This window comes from Neolamprologus multifasciatus, chromosome 12 (assembly GCF_963576455.1).
Source record: "Neolamprologus multifasciatus chromosome 12, fNeoMul1.2, whole genome shotgun sequence".
In the NCBI taxonomy this organism is placed as follows: Eukaryota; Metazoa; Chordata; class Actinopteri; order Cichliformes; family Cichlidae; genus Neolamprologus; species Neolamprologus multifasciatus.
In genome coordinates, this window is record NC_140450.1 from 11774331 (window position 1) to 11799889 (window position 25559).

Genomic DNA, 25559 nt, shown 5'->3' on the forward strand with positions numbered 1-25559 from the left:
TGCATTTCATGTGTTTGTTTTGTGCAGTTAATGTATTTGTTTATGTTAATTCGGCTATGCCAGGGCCCTGCTCTGATTGGTGCGTGGATATACAGCCCAACGAGACTGGTTCCAGCTGGAGGACCCGCCCATTAAAGGAGGCTGGAGTGCCACGGCGAGGGAGGTTCTCGCGTCTCTCCTCACGACCCATACCTGTGGCAGCCGCTGGCTGCAGTGCTGTTTTGAAAGTTGTGGAAGTGGAGTGGGTAGGGGTGAGCTGCCATTTCTTTTGATCACCAGTTTTCTCCTGTTTTGAATTAGTTACAGAGGTCAGACTCTGTCTTTATTTTTGACTTTGTTTTGGTAAGGTCAGGGGTTCGGGATTTGTTTAGATTTGTTTTGTTTATTATTTTGGCTTTGGCTCACCCTGAAGTGTTGACACTCCCGTTTTGTTGTCCCTAGACTCGACTTCTTACCACTTTGTAAATAAATCACATTATAAAGAACGGATTTGTTTCCTGTTGCTGCTTGGGTCTTGTGGGTGGGGGTGTGGGGGGTAAACATGAATTGGGGGCTCGTGACTGGTGAGTGACTGCTAGCAATTGCTGTGAAACTGATTGGTACAGAAACTGTCAACAAGCTTAGATACCGGCCAACGACCCTTTGGCAACCCCCAGTAACTAGGGAAAAATGCATATTCCCTGAGTGGTTGAGTGTAGCAATCGATTAAAACCAGAGCAATCACAAGCTAATCTTACATCACCAAAAATGATTGAAATCACCAAATTTCATTCACTTTCTATGATGATCTGTTGTGAACACAGCTTAAGATGAACCTTTTCTGATACTAGCAATGGTCAAGACAGACAAACTATTATTATTATTATTATTATTATCTAGAGCCGTAACATGGACAATAAACCAAACCGTGCATATCACAACAAAAATACATTGCATGTCTCAAAAATAGTGCTAGAGGGGTTCTGCATATTAAAGAAATAAGACATGGAAAAAATATGGATAAGCTATGTAAAATATGCACGCAAATATCTGTACAATATATATAGACATATCTTAACTTTTTTTTTCATTTAAACAAATACAAGCATGGCTTCAGTGTGGATTGAATATCCCAATACTGTGGAATTTTCTGGAAACAAATATATTTGTCATACTTTCTTTTATCCATAACAAACCCGACTTGGAAATGTCTCATCAATTCCACAATCCTTCATACAGAAACCCCATAAACGGCTGCAGAGTTTCATTGTTATGCTGTCTTGAATGGAATGTCAGCAGACCCCCTGCAACAATGACCAATTACTTTGTTCCAGTATTTGGTGTGAAATAATCTATAGACAATATGTGAGTATAATAACTGTGACAAATGTTTGCAGCAGACAGACAATGAGCCCTCATATTATAAAGAAAATTCAATTTGAGCAAGGTTTTATTAAGGAAAGCGCAAGTTTAAAAATCCAGTGCTGCATAATGTACTTAGTGATAACATTACCCGCATGTCTTTGACATGTATGAGCCTTCTTCAACAAACCACCAGGGAGCTGGGATTCTGCTGAGCAGGCCAATAGATTATGCAGCTGGGACAGCATTGTGATAGTCTTGTATTTACAGTCTACAAGAAACCCAGGCTGTCCAGAAAAGAATGCTAATATGGTAAATATACACAACTATTCAATCGAAGGTGTGAGCTGTCTCACTGCTTCACTGCGCACACACACACAGAAAATCAATCTGTGAATCAGTAGCTCTGCGTCATGGAGCCAGAGAGCATCATCGATTTCCCAGAACAAAAGGAATTCTATAACTTTACACTGTGCTCCGTTTCCACCTACAGCTACACTGTTTTCACTTTAATGATATAGTGCATGTAGATAATCCTTACAGAAACATTCTGACAGCTATCAATCAAATAAAACTGTTTAAACAGAGTTGTGTATCTGTAACTAATAGCACTACAGCTGGATTAGCTATGACCTTTTTTCATATTTGTTCATCTAAGTCAGAGTTCGAACATGTGGTATAATTTATAATATATTAGTGCAAGAATTACTTCCAAAATTAATTTAGAAAACCACATAATCCACTTTTTATGGGAAGATTAGCTCCTCCACACCCTTATCATATACAAAGACAGCTGCTAAATGTGTGACAAAGGCTTTAAATGTGCTGTATCAAACAGCAGCTTTTCAAAAAATTTCACACAATTATTTGTTATCTTGTACTTGGCAATCAATTACCTGTCTTTTGCCAGCATGGAAATCTTTTCATCTTGTGTGATTCACTGAGCGCTATAGATGAGGTCTTTTTAAAAAATTATTTTTAATTTTTTAAAAAGTACATTAGCAACTTCTGCATTTTCCAAATAAGAGAACTAAACTTTACAACAATCCGTGCAGCTCAATTGGAAATTCTGTGCTGCAAAAATAACTTGAAATTTTAAATTGGCTACCGTTTAGCCAATTACTTTTGTTTAGCAGTGTGACTTCTACACATCAATCAAATCAACCCTAACAGGTGATTTCAAATAAAAAAAAAATCCAATTTTCAGTTGATAATCAAATTGTGCAGCATGTAGTAGGATACGCAGCAGCAGACATCAACATTTTCATTTTAAATACTTTAAAATGTAACATGTGGGAAACGTTCAATTATAAAATATATGAAACATGATCTCAGATACACTGACCGCAACACTAATGTGATGCATCAGATAATTCTCTTTTTATGGGAAGACTAGCTCCTCGGCAGCCTTATCATAGAGAAAGACAGCTCCTAAATGTGTGACAAAGGCTTTAATTCTGCCGTAATTAACAAAAGCTACAGTTTTGTTAGTTACTGGCTAATACCAGTCAACAAGGTAAATATGAGCAGGTAAAGCTGCTGATAATTTGGTACATCTACTGGTGCCTATTACTCACATTTATTTTATTTTCTTGTAGCACAAAGCTACTAATTCATAAGCAGCAGGTGGCATTTTGTCTGGAAAACACTTTTAGTGAGAATTATGCTATTCGTGGTTTGAAACAAAGCCACTCCTCCGTATGAAGTCTGGTATCATTTGATTATCAATTCAACTTCCTGCAACATCACAGTGAGGTATAATTAATCACAACAACTTGTGTTGTTGCTTTGGAACATCCTGCCAACTGGGAATTTGCACATACTAACATTAAGGAAGATAAATTAGTTAAACTGCTGTGCTGGCACATGAGGCGTAGATAAAATGAACTACACGATCCAAGGCCACTAAAAAGACTAATGACTAGTATATAAAGTAATACTACCTCAAAGATTCTATTCTTCTTTCAGCTGCTCCATTAGGCATCACTACACCGGATCATCCACCCACATCTCACTGCAGCATCCTCCTCTATCACACCAACCGTCTTGCATGTGCTCCTTCACCTTCTCTAAGGTCTTCACTCTTGCCTGGCAGCTCAATATTAAATATCCTTTAAACAATATATTCACCATCCTCTGCATGTGTCTAAAACACTTAAGCCTTGCCTCTCTCTAACTCTGTCTCCATACTACTCAACTCAGCTGTCCTCTAATATGATTTTCCAGTCATGTCCACTCCTAATGACAATCTTAACATCTTCAGCTCTGGCTTCTCTTTTGGCAGTGTTTCCAAACGATACCTAATAGCAGGTCTCACTGCTATCTCGTATACCTTCCCCTGTCACTCTTGCTGCTATCCTCCTGTGAAAAATCATTCCTGTCACTCATCTCGATCCACTCCACCCTGCCCACACTCTCTTCTTTACCTCTCTTTTGCCCTGTTTGTTGTTTAGGATGGTTGACTCTAGGTATGTAACTCATCCACCTTCACTACCTCTGCTCCTTGCACGCTTTCCACCCATCTCCCTCTGTATTCTTTCTTGCTACTACTGACCTTCATTCGTTTGCTCTCCAGAGCATACCTCCACCTCTCCAGGCTCTCTTCCACCTGCTCCCTACTCTCACTACAGACTGAACATCATAGTCCACAGAGACACATGCTTGACTTCATCTGTTAACCTGTCCATCACCACTGCAAACAAGAAGGCGCCCAGCGGATACCTGATATAATCCTCTCTCAGATTACCTCTCTCGGCACCTTACCATATGCTTTCTCTAGATCCACAAGTGATCAAATTTACCTCATTATAGCTAAGCAAAAATTAAAGCTGGATAGCCCTTTTTAATGAAGACATTCTGATGTGTTACTGTTTGACAAGTATTTATGTAATAATAACACATATAGGACTGGTACGAGTGTAAATAACAAAATAAAAGCATGCCATCACACTGTCACTGCTTGAATTGAACAAAGCCACATGTGGCTGTGTTCTTGCTACAGATGGAAAGAGAAAACATCTATTATGAAAAAGACCCATTGCCACTGATCTGAGCTGAAACTGATAATTGTACTGTACCCAAACTGATAATTTGGGTACAGTTTCAAAGACAATTTAATCACCGGAATATCTCCGATGGTGAAATGATATTTTTCTTGCCTTTGAATGACCCCACTCGACAGGCCCAGGCAGAATGATAAAAAAGACGTGTGAGAGGCGAAATCAGAACAAATTGCTGTGACTTTTGATGTTCTTTCATAAAAACAACATTAAAGCATGCACAAAACTGTACAAGATATGACTGAGGGAAAACAGGAGGGGGGAGGAAGATAGGCTTGGAAAAACAGAGATCAGATTGTTTTCGACTAAAAGGATTTGATGATAATTACACTGATCAACGTGTTTTTGACTAATAGGATCTGATGATAATTATACGGATCACTGAGCTGTTTCTAACAGATACTGTCAGATAAAAAGGTTTCCACTTCGCAGTGGATTCACAAAAAAGGAGTACTAATTACACGTCAGATACCCGCCATCTCTCTCTGTTCACACCTTCACATTTTCCCCTATATCATACCTTTAAACAGGTTTTCATTGCTCCCTGACAGCCATGCAGTTTAATTAACTACAGTGGAGTATGAGACACCTGGGCAGACGTGCAAGGTGGGAAAAGACTGAGGCAGACTAAGAGGCCAGATACCTGCAAGCATTCCTCATCCTATTCTTAAAACATGCAGATTCAAGTCTGGGGCCATATTAACCCCTCTGCTCTCAAAAACGTTCAAAATGTGTTTAAATAAAAAAAGAAAAACTTCAAAAACACAGATTAGGAGACATCTTCTTTAAACATCATACTGCAACCTGATTTCTTATGCAACTGGCCTAGCCTGGTAATTGATTTGTGAACTGAAGACTTGACAGCTTTTATGCAATAATTGAGAATTAACTGTGTAAAATGTGTGGATGCAAAGTCAAACATGAGAAGTCTTTAGTGGCTGCACGGATAATGAACAATGTAAGCTTGTTTGATCAACACCAACTGCCTGATAACACCCACTTCATATTAAGTTTACATTAACTTCAAACAAACACCCAGAGTTGCCCTGCTTCTATGGCAACAACAGACCACACAATGTGTGGTGAAAATAAGAAAGGAAGAACATACTGATCATATTGAAAGCCAAACAGTGTGTTTGCCTATGAACCCTATGGTACTGTGAGTACAAATCCCTCAGCAGCTATAAATATCTCACAAGAGGCAGTCACTGAGGCAGGAACACTGAGTGACCATGTTACTTCCACACAGAAACAGAAAGCAGAGGACAGATTCATAATGAGAGGGACCCACTGAAGTCACATTTTTAACTTCTCCAACATAAGTAATTTTCTTGAGCGATTTTGCTGCTTGACCTTCTGCATTACAGAGAGAGACGTACAGCATGGTGGATTAAAATAGTGACAAGCGGCGCACTTCTTTGAGCTCTTTTAAAACTCATCAAAGCTGTGAATAATTTCAGTTTAAGGGCAGCTACGATAGCACTGAGCTCCACCACATTTTAGCATGGAGCAGTAATTCAGTGACAACTAAATATTGAAAACAAACCTTGTTTTTGCATATAGCAGTAAAACAAAACCCAAACAAATATTATAATTATCTTTAATACTAGACTGAGGAAGCACACTTAAAAATAAGACCATGTTTTCCTTTTTTATCCTCCTAATTCTTTAAAATTCTATTTTTCTACCAGTGTTTCAGACCTCTGTGTAAAACTGCCAACTTTATCGAACATATATTGAATGAATGAATGAATTTGAAAGCACTATTTCAAATCAATTGTTTTTTTTATTTGAGCTTACCTAGACTGCAACCACTCTCAGACACATTAGCAAAGGTGTACAAATAATTTATAAATTTATAAAGACTGACAACACGCAATCAATAGGTGTCAGTCTGTGCCGATGAGTGCAACTGGTGGGAAACATGTCACTTTGTAACACGGGACTGTAGTTGGCCATTGGTTGCCAACTGCTTGTATTCTGGTTATTTTTCTATGTAAAACCAACACTGCAATGTCCTTATGATCATTTTGCAGTTAAATTGCTGTCCTGCAGCAATTTCATCACTAGTTGTAAAGGAATATTAGTTTCAAATCTATGAAACTATCTTTGGCTGGACTCTGCATGTAAATAGTTAATATAAATTTCCATTTAACATGAATTTCTGTGTATGTAGGGAACAACAAATTTTCAACAGATGACAACAGATTTGCGATTTTTTTCTTATAAATCACAGTTACTCACTGTATTATCACATACAAATTACAAATAATTACCAACACTGCAACTAGAATTTGCCAGCAGACTGATTCTATTCACCATTTTATCAGCGTCTTTGGTCTTCATGCACAAAAGTCCTTTTGAAGGTAGCAGTTAAAAAAGACATAAAAGGCAACAAGATAACAAGTTAATTCCACACAGTTGCAGTTAATTTGGCAGTACAGCAGTCTCCAACCACTGTTTCCATAAATGTTGATGATTAACATCACAGAGCAAAGCAAATGCAAACAACGTCCATCACATCTGGAAAGGCCTAAGCAAATTTCTCCTGTTTCCACAAAACTCAAAGTTACTCATTTTGTAACACAAGTTTTGAAAATCATCCAGGAGAGTCTTTGAGGTAGTCATTGCCTGGTACAATATTTTTTCAGTTTAGTGGACAGTTAGTCTATTGACGACGTGTATAATTCAATAACCGAGTCATTAGTCAAACACGCAGCTGGGTAAACACTTGACCTGGGTGTTATGAGTGTGTTCAATTGTCGCGCACAACTAAAACATCCATAATTCCTCTGTAGGCTTAAAAGCATCGATCACACGTACACACATGTTCAGAGTTTTAGTGCCCAAGTAGGTGTAATAAGATGTGGTAGATGTAGCAGAGTGATTACACATATTTGAGAGAGAGTGTGTGGACACACACACACACACACACACACACACACACACACACACACACACTGTGTTCTTCAGTGATGTCTGACCTACAGCTGAAAAATGTCAGAGAAGAGAGGTGTGTAATTATCTATATTTGTATTCACGGTCACAGCAGTTGTACTGAAGGTGTACAAAAAAGGTTGACAGCAATGTTAAATTAGAAAAGAAACAGGACAATATGGACCTGCACAAAGCTCAAACACATTGCATACAAGCTATTTCACTTGGTTAAACAGTAATTAGTTTTAAGAGAGAATAACTGAGTTACACTGAAGTGAAATTATAAGGTACTGAAGGCAGAGATCACGGCAGGGTGACTGAATTTCACCGAAACACATCAGATATGGCACGTGAACTGAAGTGTAAAGCGTTCACGTGCCAACCCAAGAAAATGTGGGTTGTAATCATTTCAACTTGTCTGATTTTCTTGTGTTAAACTCTGTGGTTAACCCTCATGTCTTAAACTACTGAAGAAAAAACGTTATATAACCAGCCATGTTTTTTGGTTGGAGTTTTTTCAGCTGTAATGAATAAATGCCATAGTAACTATATACATACACATTAAAGTTAATGTATGTGTATGACACTTTTCATACAGTGGTTGCAGCTCAGGGTGTAATAAAAGAAGCACATAGTAAAACAGCAGCAAGAGCAAAACAAAACCCATAATAAAAGTTGACATAAGCAAAAAAATTAAAGTGTAGCTATAGGTTTTGTGAAAGTAGTTATCTGAAGACCACTTTGTAAAATGTATTTTGTTACTTTGGCTTTTACAAAGTGCTTACAATGCAATAAAAACTGGGGCTGAGTCCTGTGGCATTTTTATGAGTCTTCCAGTGAGAGAAGAACTGAACTATCAGAGGCCACAGGCTAGGATATCTGCTTGGGTGGGCTTTACTAGGTCTACAGAACAGGTTAAGGCTAAGTGGTGTAATGTTTTGCAAACCATTAACTCTAATAGCAATTGGGGACCTGTGCAGAAAAAGGTAAAATTCACTGCTCAGACCTTCTTATACTTAGGAGACTGTGGCTAAATAAGGTTTGGTTTAGTGCAATGCTTTGGAAACTGCCCCATTCCCTATATTTTTATAAGGATCTAGCAGACATTTTAGTCAAAGGTCAACATCCATATATCCTCTTCAACTTATACAATTCAGGATCATGGTGGGTGCTGGAGCCTATCCTGGCTGCCACTGGGTTAGAGGTGGAGAACAGCCTGAACAGTACACCAGTTTATTGAAGGACTAACATGCAGAGACAGACAACCATTTACAAGTATGGCCAACTAAATGTCAGCAGTTAACCTAACATGCATGTTTTTCATCTGCTGGAGAAAGCTGGAGTGCCAAAAATCCAGCCCCAGCTGACTGATGGAGTCGAACCCTTTTTGTATTCTTGTTGTGAGCCAACAACATTAACCGTCTGGCCAGTTCACAACAATCCACCATCTCAGATGCCTGTCCAGTCAAGATCCCCTCAATTCACAGTGATTTGGCATTATATAAATAAAATCAATACTGTGCACAGCAGCTCACAACTAGGCTTAATTCCGTGTCTAGGAAAGTAGCCATCTTTAAATGATATTTTTAAACTTTTGGTTTTAGTTTTTTTATGGTCCTAGTATAAAATGCTACACGTCAGTTTGACATTGATTTCATATGGCTGATGTGTGCATGATTTGTATCTTTAAGTTCTAGGTGCCCTCCGTTGATAACAGATTCAGGACAACTGTGAATTATGTCGGCTGGGCCTATTTAAGTGGCCTCCTTCACAGCTCGCCCTCTTGGCCTCTTGATCTCCCGCCCTCCTCATCCATCACACAGGACCTTTATTTTCTTAATAAATGGTGGTAATTAGAATCTAAACCTGTGTTGCATCCCTCCTTGTGTTGTGCCCTTTCAAGCCAGCTTTAACAGAAGTCTATGGAGCAAGCAAAAAAAATACAGGGAGATTCACTAATGCACTAACTTTTTTTGGATTCACGGGCCTGGTAGGAAGTACATCCAGAAATCAGAACCCTTGGGCCCACAGTTACATAAATTTCATTTTAACAGCAAAGTCTGGCCCCAAAGAGGCACACTGACTTAAAAAAAAGGTAAGGGAAGAGCCAGCCACTGAATAACTGATGTGAAAAATCGTTACAGGTTACAATATAACTGACATTAAAAAAAAAACTAAATTAGCCCACACTGTGCCAGCTGTCTAAAAGTCGAGGAGAATGACTCATTGTAGTCATTCACCTGGAGATTCTTTTTCCTAATGATGCCCCTTTTGGACTTTTTGAGTTTTGTTCTATTTTCCTTCTAGGACACTGTACTGGAGTGGACCGAGATGATTCCGGGGACAAGTTGTACACATGTGTGCTCTAGAAAAGCTCTTTTCAGTGAGAAAGAAGACAAAATTTACCTGTTTTTACAGGGTGATCTATTACTTATCAAACAGTCTCTTTAAATGCAAACTGCATTATGAAAAAAAATATAATAAATATTTAACCATATTCAGCATTAAGTAAATTCCCAGATTAGGGAATTCTGACATAAAACTAATGATGATTTACTGAAGACGAAACAGGACAACAGAGTCTTTGCAACTGCAAAAGAAGCTTTCTTGGACTGAAGGCCTTTCCATATACATAACACATTATGTCCTTAATACCCATCATATTGCAGTAAATTAAAATTACTTGCATAAGCCGTTACCACAAAACACTTTTGCCCCAGGTTACACATTCTGTACAGCATATGACATCTTTCCCTTCTTTCTTTAGGTGTTTGCAACATTAAACGTTGCCTCTTTTGTGTGCATGTACTAACCACCAAAAGGGTAATGTGAATGTGTATGCAATCCTGCCACATGGCTTGGAAGACTTCTGAGAAAAAAAGATAGAAGGCAATTTATTAAGGTCTCATGATTGCATCTCTAACAGTGGATAAACTAATACAATAAGTGCTGAGGGCTTTGTGGTTATATGCCATAGTGAGAGAAGGAGACATGTGAGGGTCATTAGGTTGGGCTCAACTGGAGCCCAAAAGCGTGAATTTTCTATGTTAATCTTGCCCTCTTTCACTTTTTCATCCTCACTGTGGAAGATTGGTTTCAGTAAAACACTGGTGTTACTGTTCGCCTTCTTGCCAGCCTTTATCACATCTTTGCAAAGTGAAAAACCTTCCTGTAAGGCTTGATCTCAAAACAACGTACAAGTTATTTGACTCTTACGAAACGTTTTCACTCCAGAGGCAAGTGAACAGAGAAGCAAAGTGAGAAGATGTGAGGTAGGAGGAAGCTAATACTCTTCTTTTTTGTTAACAAAGATTAAAAAATTTATTTTAGTTTTTAAAGAAGCTTGATAACACTGCCTGCTACTATGAGTTTTAACATGTCTGGGTTCCTGTCTAACATCAAAATGTTTTCTCTGTATAACATTGGTAATTTTGCTTTTAGCATAATATATGGAACAAACAAAAGCAAAGATAGAAACTTACTTAAAACCATGTCGGATTAAGGCAAGGACACAAAACAAGCTGTTTTTGTTGTTGCTGCAGAAAGGTTAATATAGCCTATCTGCCCCCAAGGTTTCATTGAGCATTTATAGTAGACGTTTCCTTCATGAACGAAATGTCATGAGGAACTGTAACATTTTCATGAAATACAATATCAGGCTTATTAAGCTGCAGGGAAAACAAGCACTGGCGCTACGCCACACAGCAGGCCACTTATTTAATAAGTGAAGCCATTGTTTAAATTGTCATCTAGTAACTACACTGATAACAACATGCGTTAGGATGAGTCTGATTAAACTCAGCAGGTAATTGACCAATTGATGACATTGTACCCAATAATTAGCAAAGTAGTACATCTAGTTTGTTTTATCAAAAAAATGATAAAACATTTAGACGTATATCACTCTCCTTCAAGCCATCCACATAAATCCCTCAAAGAAATACCTGAAATCTGAAACAGACTTGTGCCATTTCTAACTGACCTTAATTATCCAGTTAATGAACCTAACATTTTACTGAATCCTTATTTTAAATACATCGCTGTATAAATTTATTACCCTTCTCATCTAAAACTACACGAAGTTCTACAATATTACAACTCTAATATTTTACTTTCTATCAAACAACTGCAGCTATTCAAAGGATCAGTAAGTACAGTACTGAGTGGAAGACAATAAATTAACCAACATAAACATAATTTAGCTAGCCTAATTGATTTTCACGATTTTGATTTGCTGATTGAATGCTCTTAGACACTGAGTTTTTAGGGGTTTTTTTAATACCAAATACAGATTTATAAGGATAACAAGCTCACAATATTGATTCCATGAATAAAAAGGTGAACTGAAACTGTACTGACACCAGTTGACAACTGATCCAAGGTACAATTTGTGTATGTGTATGTCGCTGTTAAATAACTTTTGTAAAGAGTTGGTGTCTTAAAGAAAACATTAATCAAAATCAAGACATTTTCTTTTCCTTGGATATAAATATAGACACTGTGGTATAGAACTCAACACCCTCTGCTCACCCAGCCTCAGGTGGTCACTAGTGGATAAAAGATGAAAAGAAACACAATTCTACTTCAAGCCATCGATCTAAATCCATCAATTAAAGCAACATCTAAAATTGTTAAAGCGTGTTTGCAGCCTTCAGAAAATGTGTAATTATTTTCTGAATTGGCACAAAATGTGCCAAATTTCTTTCAAAAGGCAACATCAACAACTGTCAACACATAGAAAGTAACAGCAGCTGTAACTCAGTGCTAACTGGCCTTAATTCTCCTCATTTACTGAGACTGAGTTTTCAGTGTTCTTAACTACTGGGTTAAGAACACTGTGGTTTACAAGCTAATAATATTGACATAAATAGAAAGGTGAACTAAAACACTTTGAGTTAACACCGGCTGACAATTGATCTAAGTCACCATTCAACAAAATTGAATAATTTTACATAGTACGATGCATGTCAGTGTCAATATTTTTTTTAGTAAAAACACGGTCTCTTGGACAAACACTTAACCAAAACATGTTTCTGTGATCCATCCATCCATCTTCTTCATCCGCTTTATCCGGGGCCGGGTCGCGGGGGCAGCAGCCTAAGCAAAGAGGCCCAGACCTCCCTCTCCCCAGCCACCTCCTCCAGCTCATCCGGGGGAACACCAAGGCGTTCCCAGGCCAGCCGAGAGATATAATCTCTCCAGCGTGTCCTGGGTCTGCCCCGGGGCCTCCTCCCGGTGGGACATGCCTGGAACACCTCACCCAGGAGGCGCCCAGGGGGCATCCTTGTCAGATGCCCAAACCACCTCAGCTGGCTCCTTTCGATGTGGAGCAGCAGCGGCTCTACTCTGAGCCCCTCCCGGATAGCCGAACTTCTCACCCTATCTCTAAGGGAGATGCCAGCCACCCTTCGGAGGAAGCTCATTTCCGCCGCTTGTATCCGCGATCTCGTCCTTTCGGTCACTACCCACAGCTCATGGCCATAGGTGAGGGTAGGGACGTAGATCGACCGGTAAATTGAGAGCTTTGCTTTTACACTCAGCTCCCTCTTCACCATGACGGACCGGTGCAGCGTCTGCATTACTGCAGCCGCAGCCCCAATCCGTCTGTCGATCTCCGGCTCCCTTCTCCCATCACTCGCAAACAAGACCCCGAGATACTTGAACTCCTCCACTTGGGGCAGGACCTCATCCCCGACCCGGAGTGGGCACTCCACCCTTTTCCGGCTGAGAACCATGGCCTCAGATTTGGAGGTGCTGATCTTCATTCCCGCTGCTTCACACTCGGCTGCGAACCGCTCCAGTGCGAGCTGGAGGCCCTCACCCGATGAAGCCAACAGAACCACATCATCCGCAAAGATCAGAGATGAGATCCTGAGGCCACCAAAGCGAAAGCCCTCCGCCACTTGGCTGCGCCTAGAAATCCTGTCCATAAAAATTATGAACAGAACCGGTGACAAAGGGCAGCCCTGGCGGAGCCCATCACCCACCGGGAACGAGTCCGACTTATTGCCGGCAATGCGAAGCAAGCTCATGCAACGGTTGTATAGGGATCGAATGGCCCGTAGCAATGGGCCAGACACCCCATACTCCCGCAACACCTCCCACAGGACACCCCGAGGGACACGGTCGAATGCCTTCTCCAAGTCCACAAAACACATGTAGACTGGTTGGGCAAACTCCCATGCACCCTCAAGTATCCACGAGAGGATGAAGAGCTGGTCCAGTGTTCCGCGACCAGGACGAAAACCGCATTGTTCCTCCTGCATCAGAGGTTCGACTAGCGGACGAACTCTCCTTTCCAGCACCCTGGCATAGACTTTCCCGGGGAGGCTGAGGAGTGTGATCCCCCTATAGTTGGAACACACCCTCCGGTCCCCCTTCTTAAAGATGGGGACCACCACCCCGGTCTGCCAATCCACGGGTACTGCCCCTGATCTCCACGCAACATTGCAGAGGCGTGTCAGCCAGGACAGCCCTACAACGTCCAGAGCCTTCAGGAACTCGGGGCGGACCTCATCAACACCAGGGGCTCTGCCACCAAGAAGTTGTTTAACTGCCTCAGTGACCTCGCCCCCAGAAATTGGCGGGTCATTCCCCTCATCCCCAGACTCTGCTTCCTCCTCGGAAGACGCGTTAGTGGGATTAAGGAGGTCCTCGAAGTATTCCTTCCACCGCCTGACAATTTTCTCAGTCGACGTCAGCAGCGCTCCGCCAGCACTATACACATTGTAGGTAGAGCACCGCTTTCCCCTCCTGAGACGCCTGACGGTTTGCCAGAACCTCTTCGAGGCAGTCCGAAAGTCTTTTTCCATGGCCTCTCCGAACTCCTCCCACACCCGAGTTTTTGCTTCAGCCACTGCCCGAGCCGCATTCCGCTTGGCCTGTCGATACCTGTCGGCTGCCTCCGGAGTCCCACAGGCTAACCAAGCCCGATAGGACTCCTTCTTCAGCCTGGTGGCTCCCTTCACCTCTGGTGTCCACCATTTGGTTCGGGGATTACCACCACGGCAGGCACCAACCACCTTGCGGCCGCAGCTCAATGCAGCAGCTTCGGCAATGGAGGCGCTGAACATGGTCCATTCGGACTCGATGTCCCCCGCCTCCCTCGGAATGCTGTTGAAGCTCTGCCGGAGGTGTGAGTTGAAGATCTCGCGGACTGGGGCCTCTGCTAGTCGTTCCCAGCACACCCTCACTACACGTTTAGGTGCACCAGGTCTGTCCAGCGTCCTCCCCCGCCACCTGATCCAACTCACCACCAGGTGGTGATCAGTTGACAGCTCAGCTCCTCTCTTTACCCGAGTGTCCAGAACATATGGTCGCAGGTCTGGTGATACGATTACAAAATCGATCATCGACCTACGGCCTAGAGCGTCCTGGTGCCACGTGCACTTATGGACACTCTTATGTTCGAACAAGGTGTTCGTTATGGCCAAACTGTGATTAGCACAGAAGTCCAATAACAAAGCACCGCTCGGGTTCAGATCAGGGAGGCCGTTCCTCCCAATCACGCCCCTCCAGGTCTCGCTGTCGTTACCCACGTGAGCATTGAAGTCTCCCAGCAGGACAACAGAGTCTCCAGGTGGAGCACCTTCCAGCACCCCCCCCGGGACTCTAAGAAGGCTGGGTACTCCGAACTGCCACTCGGCGCATAAGCGCAGATGACAGTCAGGACCCGCTCCCCGACCCTAAGGCGCAGGGAACAAACCCTCTCGTCCACCGGGAAAAACCCCAACGTACCGGCAGCAAGCCGAGGGGATATTAGAATACCCACCCCAGCCCGCCGCCTCTCACCAGGGGCAACTCCAGACTGAGACAGAGTCCAGCCCCTCTCCAGGAGTCTGGTTCCAGAGCCCAAGCCGTGCGTAGAGGTGAGCCCGACTATATCTAGCCGGTACCTCTCAACCTCACGCACTAACTCAGGCTCCTTCCCCACCAGAGAGGTGACATTCCATGTCCCTATTGCCAGTCTTGGCAGCCGGGGGTCAGTCCGCCAGGGCCTCCGCTCCTGGCCGCCACCCGGCACACAATGCACCCGACCCCTATGGCGCCTCCTGCGGGTGGTGGGCCTGCGGGAGGATGGGCCCATGTCGCCTCTTCGGGCTGTGCCCGGCCGGGCCCCATGGACTAAGGCCCGGCCACCAGACGCTCGCCCTCGGGCACCCTCCCCGGGCCTGGCTCCAGGGCGGGGCCCCGGTAACCCTATCCCGGGCAGGGTAAACTGTTCCCTCTGTGTTTTTTTCATTGGGGTCTTCTGAATCGCTCTTTGTCTGGTCCCTCACCCAGGACCAATTTGCCATGGGAGACCCTACCAGGGGGCAAAAGCCCCCAGACAACATAGCCCCTGGGATCCCTGGGACACACAAACCCCTCCACCACGATAAGGTTGCGATTCACGGAGGAGGTTGCGATTCACGGAGGAGGTTTCTATGATGCTGTAATGTAAATAAAGGTTCCATAGCAAGGCTCGCAAAATTTCAAAATCTCTGGTAGCCCTTTGGGCAGGCATTCTTCAGTTTTTGGTAGCCCAAAATAAATTTAAGTAGCCCGAATAAAAAATAAAGCAATTTTTTTTTATGTTTTGTTTCCATTACAATATTATACATTAAAGTATAATATTGTAATGGAAACAAAAATTAATCAAAAAATTGTTAAAATAAAAATTACAATCATCAACTCAAATACTTGGTTCAAATTGAACAGAAATTTCTATGAACTTGTAAGAACTGTGTAGAACATGAATCAGTCTGTGTCAGATCCTGAATCTGAAATTTCCACTGAAGTCACGGGTAAGAGGCAAGTGGAACCAAGATCTAGGCCATTTGCTTTTTGAAGTTTGCAAAGACTGCTAAATTTTGCCAATGGTAGTTCACTCTTTGCAACATAGCACGCTGTTCTAAACAGATTTTTCAGGAGTTCTTGTTGTGCTTGGTTTATTTTTAGTATGTTTTTTGCAATTGCTGTTTGTTCTGGGAAAGATACTGCAGACTGGGCAATAATGCATTTCTTGCATTTCTCATGGGTTCTGACGGGGTCTTTCTTAAAATTACTGGTCCCAAAGGCGCTTGTCGACTCAGAAATCAAATGAAACTCACAACACACCTGTCAGAACATCATGTTATTTAGCTCATCATATTCCAGCCACAGAAATTATTTTGTCCATGAAACCAAAAAAGCTGCGCTTTCTTTTTGCCTCATAGTCTGATTTGTCATAACTTTTCCGTTTTGTGGTAATCTTTTCTTTGGCTGCCCCTTCTTCACCCTGACCCGTCTTATTTGGCTCAGCAGAACTAAAATACCAGCGTAAATCCTGCTGCTTTTACACACGTACTTACATAATGGTCAGCGATTCTTTGCGCACTCAACCTCTCACATGTTTAAGCTTGCTGCTAGAGATTTCACTTGTCATGTTTGAATAGTAAGCTAATGAATGATAAGACGAAGTCAGAGGAATTGGTGCGCAATTAATCGTCACTTACCAATCAGTGCTGCTGCTCTCTACACACCGTTCGCGCGATCGCAAAATGAAAGTGAAAGCAAAAAAAACAAGCGCAAATTCAAACGCGATTTCAATATGTCACATATTGACAGTGGCTCATCGATGCCAATGACATAATTACTCAGCTACATTGGCGAAAGAATGCAAAAGCATAGACATATATTTTCCTTCCTATGATAGCCCGACTGGAAAAATCGCTAGCCCTGGGACGTCGGGCTAGCGATTTTGCGAGCCCTGCATAGTGTATAGATTTCTTTCACAGATCTCTTTCACAGCAGATATTCCCAGTTTCAGACAGATAAGAGACAAACCAAGCCTCAGGGTCCCAAACTAATGTACCCTTGGTGTAGATCCAAATCCCGGATAAATAGAAGGATTGCATCAGGACGGACATCCAGTATAAAATCTGTGCCAAATCAAACATGCGGATCTGCTGTGGCAGCCACTTGGGAAATATTGAGTAAAGACAACTTTTATTTACAATGGAAAATAAAGAGAAGAACAGTGAAGCAAATGCTGAGCAGTGCAACAACTTTATCTGGCGGACAGAAGAGTACCATTTATGCCTAAAACCCCCCAAGGCTCCAACTGGAAACAGGGACATTTAGTCTTGTATTCATTTAATTTAGCACTAGTCATAATCATGTGGCACAAACCAAACATCTGAGCTTTGGTGCTACTGCAGAGTTCATTTCGCACTTCACGGTTAATGTTCACATACAGAAAAAAAAAAGATTTGTTCTAACATAACTTGCAATTACAGTCTTCTTAAACTCAACAAACTAGTACTGTAGTAAAGTAGTGCTGTTATTCTTTGTTCCTTTAGTTAAACTTCGTAATAGTTTAGTTTTTCTGTTTATACATTTGTAAAACCATGGCATCAGTTCGCTAGTAACAAATAATAATAATAATAACCAAAAGAGCAGCTGACAACCACGGGTCATTGGGGAAAATTGTATTCCAGACAGATTGGCAAGTAGTTTCTGGATATTTTGGCTATAAAATATAATAGGAATGGAGGCATACAATGCTGCAAAGAAAGAAAAAAATAACTTGTTAGATATTTGGTTACAGACAGATTTCTGTGGTCGCCATTACAAATCATTACAAATAATTACGATGGATGAACTTGCAGGAGTTATTTTGCGGTTTTGAGTTAGATTTTTCCGATATTTGGGATGTGTATACACATATCTCAGCAATCACACAGCAAAACACGAATACTTAAATAATCCCATTTTACCTCAGACACGCAGCTAGATGCTTCTCCGGGTAGGTTAAGTCTCTAAAATTATTTCTCTGCCTCCTTAGTTATGGTCCCAACTCTGCCAGCACAAGCTCAAACTTGACACTGACATCCTGAAATATGTATGAAAGTGTCCGTAATACAGCTTCACCTCCTTGATCAAACCATTAAATTTTCCCTGCAGCTTTCTTTTTAGAATTGGATAAACCTAGAATTTTCTCCTTTTTTCGTTAGCAAAATCAGAACTGGCTCAGTTCGTTTTTTGCGGACGGCAAGGTTTGCATCTCGAAATTCTGAATTTCGTGTTGTTTTTACGCAAGGTGTTTGCCGTTTAATGGTAAATGGCCTGTATTTGTATAGCGCTTTACTAGTCCCTGAGGACCCCAAAGCGCTTTACACATCCAGTCATCCACCCATTCACACACTGGTGATGGTAAGCTACATTGTAGCCACAGCCACCCTGGGGCGCACTGACAGAGGCGAGGCTGCCGGACACTGGCGCCACCGGGCCCTCTGACCACCACCAGTAGGCAATGGGGGTGAAGTGTCTTGCCCAAGGACACAACGACCGAGACTGTCTGAGCCGGGGCTCGAACCGGCAACCTTCCGATTACAAGGCGAACTCCCAACTCTTGAGCCACGATCGTTTAACAGCCTTAAGGGACAACTTTTACTCTGTAGTTGGCAACTATTCGTAGACAAGTTAGTCCCCAGCCTACGGGCAACTGAGGTAATATGATAGCAGCCAAAGCAATCACAAAGAAGACCAATTTTTCCTTGGAAAAGCCAGCAAAAACTCAACGATTGTTTGGGGAATGCACATCTTTTCCTAGCAACTGGAGATTGACTGGGGGGTTGCCAACTAGTTTCTGAGCCATTATATCCGTGAGCTTAATGTTCGCAGCTTTTGTTAACATCTTTAAAACCTCTATATTCATTTTAAAATTTCCAATACTTCAGTCTGAGGGGGGTTAACTAAAACCAGATGGGCCACTGGGCTTTTAAAGCACTGATGGAAGTGCTGGTTCTACAGAAGCAGACATAGCTCTTGTGTAAATTACAGCTCAAGAAACCCAAAGAGTTAACAACACTCAAAGTCAGAGTGAAAAGTTGGTCAAGAGAATGAGGATATTACTCTGGATATTGCTTTAACTTTTAATGAAAGTCTCTCCAGGAAGAAATTTTGAAGTGTTGCACTCTGTTGTTCATATTAGCTGCAAATAACTGAGAAGAATGGGGGGGTGGGGGGGGGGGGGGTGGGAGAGACTCTGCGGGATAAAGTACAATACCTGGCTGCTAATTCACTCTTCACAGCTGGCCAAACAAAGCGTGAAGTGGGTGAGAATGTGAAATCACAGAAATCGAACACTGACAGGGCTTTATCTGACACTGGAAAGGTGTGGAAATTTTTGAAGCTATCTGACCAAATGACAAGCAGTTTGAAATGAGTGCAAAGCGTGCTCAATGCCCTAAGGATACTCTAAAATGGACAGCAGTGCAGATTCACGCAGTAACTTGGATGTTAGGGGTTTTTTTTTGGGGGGGGGGGGGGGGGGGTTTAGGGGCATACACTGATAAATTTGGCTGTCGAATGCTCCAGGATATTTGCAGCTGTAAAAGAAATTATGTCACACAGGATTCACGAACAGACTATAAACCTATCTTCTGGGTTACCAGCACTGAATGAATAAGACTCTATCATGGTTGTGATTTTCAACATCCCATCTCATTCATGTGATTTCATTTAAAAAGAAAGAAAATGACGAGGGTACTTTTATTTAAAGTACTGAAGGCACTTACATTTCAAGTCCTCACACTTCAATTTCAGTGACAAATCTTTGGTTTATTTTTTTTAAACAGGAAACAAATTAAACAGGCAGCAGCCTAGTCAGACCATGTTCTCTTTGCAACGCTGCTGCCCCCATTGATGTCACCTGGGGAGGACTACAAATTGGTTTTCACCTGAACAGTACGCTTGGGTCCATTTGATGTGTTAACCTTCATTTGTACCAGGAAATGTAATTGGAAAACAAATTTGAAAATGCAACTGTGAATAATTTACACTAAAACTGGCAAAGTGTTTCAACTTGGTCTGCTGAGACACACAGCCAAAAGAAAAGATTCATATTATGAGCCATAAACTGGGTAGAAATATAACTCACCGCTTACTACGCTGACGTCAAGCAGTGCCACATTAGGTGACGAATGAATCAGATGATTTATAACTATAATATGTTTCTTTGGAAGTCAGTAGATACACCTGTAGTTTATATATAAATAATTTAGCCACACGGAACTTGTCTCAAAGTCTTCTGTTTGGCATTCAACTGTGCATCACCAGCTTTTACATCACTGATGATGTGAGTCCATCTGCCTCAGTATCTTTCATGTCTTGTAAACAAGGTTTGGCCGACCTCGAGTGTAAAAGTTGTGTTTGATGGTTTAAACCTGTTTGTGTCTATGGTTTTCTCTCGCTGTAGCACAGCTTAACATGTATCCCAGGGTGCTCAACCTAAAAGGAGATTTTTCTTACTCAAATCTAACCTGAAGGTCCTCCAGCACTTGACGTATTTGTTATCCTGTCAGGTATAAACTCAGCTGATGTAAGGTAAAAACAACCCATTCAGAAGGGCTTTGTGAAGACATAGGCAGTTAATAGCCTTCCTTACATGGGATTTTTTGGTAGAGTTCATAATGTTAGTTGCTGGTTGTGACAACAGCCTAGTAAATAACCAACATAGAAATGTTGCACACAATGCTATATGGCCTCGTGTGCATGTGATGGCCTTTCAAACCAAGAATTAATCAGATTTTGACAGAGAGACAGAGAAACGCGGAGGGGTTTCTCTGTCTGGCAATTTTAATGGCAATTAAAAATCCACTGTCATGGAGGCTTGCAGACAGTGATGTTGAGCACAGTTTGGGTGGATCATTTTGTACAAGTTTCAATAAATACTGACCAATACTGGAGGAGGATCAGAGATCTTCGTGAACTGTGGACAGATAATCACGTAAGCTTGCTGGTGCTTCAGACAGATGAGCTAAAAAAAATAAGAACTTTGTGTTGAAAGTGAATTTTTGTAACATCCTAGCACAAGGGCACAAGGGGGGTATATAGATTTGACCTCAACAAAAAATGATCTTAGTAAGTATTTGGGCACTGTATAATGGCAGAGATATTAGATTGGGTCTTGGTAATGTCTTCTGGTTGGGTGAAATTTTATTATTTTCAGAAATATCTTCTCAGTCAAAGTTTAATTATAGCTTGGACGATATCAAGCATGCTCTATATGTATTCAGTTGTCTTCAGTAGTCTTTAAAGCCCATTCAGTTATGCTTTATGCCCTATGGATTATAGAAAACCACTTCCATCCGTGTAGAAATATTTCCTGAAAGGTGATAATAATAGGTTGCATTTATTTAGCACTTTTCGAGACCCTCAAAGCACTTTACAGTTCCACTATTCATTCACTGTCACATTGACACACTGGTGGAGGCAAGCTACAGTTGTAGCCACAGCTGCCCTGGGGCAGACTGACAGAAGCGAGGCTGCCATCAGCCCCTCTGGCCATCACCACTAGGCGGTAGGTGAAGTGTCTTGCCCAAGGACACAACGACCAAGACAGACAAAGCAGAGGATCAAACTGGCAACCTTCCGGTTACAAGATGAGCTTCCCAACCCCCTGAACCACGGTCGCCCCCGCGATCACTTATAACAACTTGATTTGCAGTGACCCATCCCTTTAGGCTGACAAAACAGTGTTAGCAATATACCCCTAACAACGTTAACTGAGTTATTGGATCCCCTAACGCTTAAGCAGTCATGTCTGTACTGTTCATTTAGTCTGCATCACACATGCACTCCCCCACTTGTCAAGAATATAGTGAAGGATGAGTCATCTTTGCAGACCTCTATGGTTTTTGCATCACTGACTTTTCAGATGTAATGAAGGATTTGTGCACTGTAACCCAAATGTAATGTTCTTCTCTATGTAACTGTCAGGGGATTGTTCTCACCAACGCATTTGGGTCGCTATTTGGGGGGAATCTCAGTCACCTGAGGAATAATTGCACTTCTGTCTTTTCTAATACATGAGCATCACTGTTAAATGTGCACTGCTCATAATTCTCACTGATATCTTTCCAGTAGATCAGATGTGTGCAGAAGTGTCACTCTAGTCATTGTTACTATTCAGACACTAGCCAACCGAGCAGACTATGTGACCAAAGCTTCTGCCGCCCTTGCACTGAACATGAACCCTCTTTCAATGTCACTTTGATCTCTTCTTTTTGGCATTTTGAAAAAACCTAATCACTTGGGTCTGCTCATCACTTTCAAACATGTCTCAGAACATGTCTTGAGTTTTCCACGCAGAGCGCTGTGGCTTGGATCACCTCTAACTGTTGTGTTTCTTTGCTTATTTGTCACATATCACAATTTTTTTAAATATCCATTTGATCAGTAAGAAGTCTACAGCACAGCACAGATCCTTAGAAATCATTCCTCGCAAGTTTCAAAGAAAGTAAAGAAGAAAGCAAAAGGTAGTTAACGGTGTCTCACCTCTACTGAAGGTTTTTGCCCAAATTCAACAGATTTGAACCATACCCACAGCAGTATTTAATAACTATTCCTCATTTCAAATATGTTAGTTACAAGAAGATATTTTTTTCAATTAGTGTTGCATTTGAAATAACAATAACAAATAAAAGAGCCACTTTAGTTAATATAAAATAATATTAAAAGAATCTATGGAGCTTGGAAGTTAGTCAGGAGATTAGATAATTTAAAGGATTTATAGTATTAATAACCCACATTGTAATAAAGGATTTCATTGGTGTTAAAGCTGGATTTGGGATGCCCGACAGCAATATAATTAGTTATAAATCTTAGAGACCTAAGTGTGCATTTAAATGAATGAATTACCTCCTCTGCCCACATCGACTATGTGGTCTTTTTGTCAGCTGCCTTTATTTTCTTCGTCTGTTCGGTGTGGTGGAGGCGTGTAATAGTAGGTGTGAGCCGTCCACCAACATTTGGTGTTCAGCAGAGAGAGCACAGGCAAGGACAACAATATCACTCTTCACCTCAAAGATATTTTTCCAACAAAACCGACCACACAAGAATTCTTTTTAGTGTGGGCATTTTCAAATATTAAATTGCTTGAAAACTAGTAAACTAGAGAAAATGTAAACTCTGTATGAATGCAGGCATAAAACTACACTGGCTATAAAATTTTAAACAGCAGATGTTTATTTTATATCATTTCTGTTTTTGTGTAGTGGGCCCTAATTTGTAGTTTGGGCTTGTCTTCTAGTGTGCAGTGAGCCTTGTACTCTGAACTATATAACCTTTAGGTATTAAGCACCCAACTCATGAACAGTTCACATTTTCTAAGAAAACATTCTTGTCAGGGCAAAGTGACCTTTGCTTCTATACTGTATACAGTTTCCATTTCTCTCCTGCACCAAAAGAAAGAAAAAATAAAAAGTAAAGGGGACACTGAGACGAGAAATAAAGCTGTGATTTTTGTGACTTCAGTTTCTCCGTGCAGAATACTCTTCATCTGAACAACTTGACACTTTATCACACCCTTCTGCTGGTCTTTCTGGCTCATCGCAAATAAAGATCATTTCTTTGTTCACTCTCACTGAAAAATGTGCGGTGTGGTTCTGGCAGCTTCTGATGGATAGGTCTTTGAAAACACTGACTTTTTTTTGTCTTATAGCCAGCAAATTCAAAGTCAACTCACTTCTGAGCAGCATAAGGCAGTTCTCCAATTAAAAGGCCTCAATTTTTGTTATACACATCAAACGCACATCAAAAAAGTAAAGAAAAAGTTTAAAGACGTTTAATAATGAGAGTTGTAGAGACTATCCCAATTGCCCTAAGGCTTCTTTAGTTATACTATTGTATCTCTCTATTGTCAAAGATCTGTAACAATTAAATGGGATGAAAAAGCAATTATATACAAGGAATGTACAAAGAAAAACTTCAGTAACCTATCATTTCTAATTTATCATTTCCAAAGTGAGTTATTTTCTTTACCTTATTGTGCAGTTATCAAAGCCCAGCAGTGGAGCTAATAGGGTCGCATACTGTTAAATGCACATAGATCTTAGAATGCACAAGTGATGAGCTCCTCCAAAAAAAAAAACAAAAAAAAAAACCACACACTCCCAGCTTTCCTCCTGTTTCCAACTTGCACATTTAGTCTTTTTTCCTCCCCTGCCCCTTTCCTCTCTCAACCAGCTGTGCAGATAAACAACCAAGCGCTCAAGTGGAGAAAAGAAACATCCCCAATGACAGCTCGGGGTAAGAGCTCTTCTAATTACACTACAAAACACTGCCTAAGCATCTTCTGTCTTACTGTCATCCTTCTCTCTGTTCTGCTCCTCCTAGCTTCTTTGGCACTCAAGTCTCCTCTTCTTGCTTCTCTTGAATTTTAACCAGCACGACAAAGAATAAAGCAACATTTTTCCTCATTTGCTTTGCATTTGCTAATGTGAAACACAGACTGAAACTGGTCTATATTGAGTCTCTTCTCCCATCACCATCTGTCTTCTCCTTTTCTAAAAATCTGCCTTTTCTTTTTTTTCTTGTCATCTGCTGCCTTTCCTCTTATTACATTTTTTTCCGTTTGCTATCACTCACTTAGCTGCACCATCTTCTTCTGCCTGGTAATAACAGTCATCCTCTTTTCCACCGCCTCAGATTTTCTACTCACATCACAACAACTAGGCAAGGAGGTTGATACAATATTTAGCATCATTTCAAATAGTGTACTTGATTGAGGCTTTTAGTGCCAATGCATATCAACATTTCCATGTCATGGATGAGTTCATCCAATATCTGATTGTTTTTTTCCGCACATTTTATCAGAAAGCTAACAACAGAAATTTGTAAAAGCAATAACTTGAAAAACACCAACGACTTAACTTGTAACGACAAATGGGGTCTTTCCAGCTCCGTATTTTTATCCTTAGACTCTATTAAAGTATTTGCATAATTAGTTCAACCACTGTCTAAAATGAGCTGTTTCAGTACTCTTCCCTATTCCCTAAAACCAGCGTAGAAAAAAAAAACCTCTGCAGTCTCTAACCCTGCATTTAGAGCAGTTTGAAGCCTAAGCTTTAGGCTTATAGGAATTACTTGTACATATGCTGATGTGTGAAACTTTGGCCAGGTTTAATAGGACCATCCACCACTGTAACAGAAATGGGCAAAAGCACATGTTATATTACTCCAAACCCATCACCAATATGGCGATCGTGGCTCAAAGAGTTGGCAGTTCGTCTTCTAATTGGAAGGTTGCCGGTTCGAGCCCCGGCTCGGACAGTCTCGGTCGTTGTGTCCTTGGGCAAGACACTTCACCTGTTTCCTACTGGTGGTGGTCAGAGGGCCCGGTGGCGCCAGTGTCGTGCAGCCTCGCCTCTGTCAGTGCTTAAAGCTGAGTACTTCCTAGAGCCAGAAAAGAAGACT

General features: G+C 41.4%; 1 protein-coding gene across 21 annotated transcripts in view; it reads right to left on the reverse strand.

The window, feature by feature from the left end:
- The window catches only part of gpat2 (glycerol-3-phosphate acyltransferase 2, mitochondrial), a 186889-nt gene that overhangs the window by 53243 nt on the left and 108087 nt on the right, over window positions 1-25559 (reverse strand). For 3 of the 21 annotated variants that reach the window (XM_085179065.1, XM_085179059.1, XM_085179069.1), the window contains exon 3: window positions 25452-25538. The exons of 16 other annotated variants lie outside the window; for them this stretch is intronic. The gene's annotated coding sequence lies outside the window, so the exon portion shown is untranslated. Of the gene's footprint in view, window positions 1-21039; window positions 21121-25451; window positions 25539-25559 lie in introns of all 21 variants that reach the window. 2 more of the 21 variants (XM_085179061.1, XM_085179071.1) reach the window with 1 other exon arrangement.